We start from the raw sequence: 248 nt of genomic DNA, 5'->3' as shown, positions 1-248 counted from the left end.
TTTTTTTGTAACTATGTCAAGTGTTTGTATCTTTTTTAGCCCTGACGAAGCCCTGCAATGTGGGGCGAAATGTTGGCTCAATAAAAATAGTATGATTATTTACTATTTGAGTTTTTTTTACCGCACCCGGACCATATTCCATTCATCTATACACACGGTCAATCATCAATAATCTTCTAAATGAAATAAAGTCTGCTTTAGCAACCTTTACAATTATTCACAATAGATTCCCTTTTGCACTGCATTTT

Source organism: Halyomorpha halys, unplaced genomic scaffold, assembly GCF_000696795.3.
Source record: "Halyomorpha halys isolate HHAL.00 unplaced genomic scaffold, Hhal_1.1 Scaffold3777.1, whole genome shotgun sequence".
Lineage (NCBI taxonomy): Eukaryota > Metazoa > Arthropoda > Insecta > Hemiptera > Pentatomidae > Halyomorpha > Halyomorpha halys.
Note: the sequence above shows the minus strand (reverse complement) of the source record.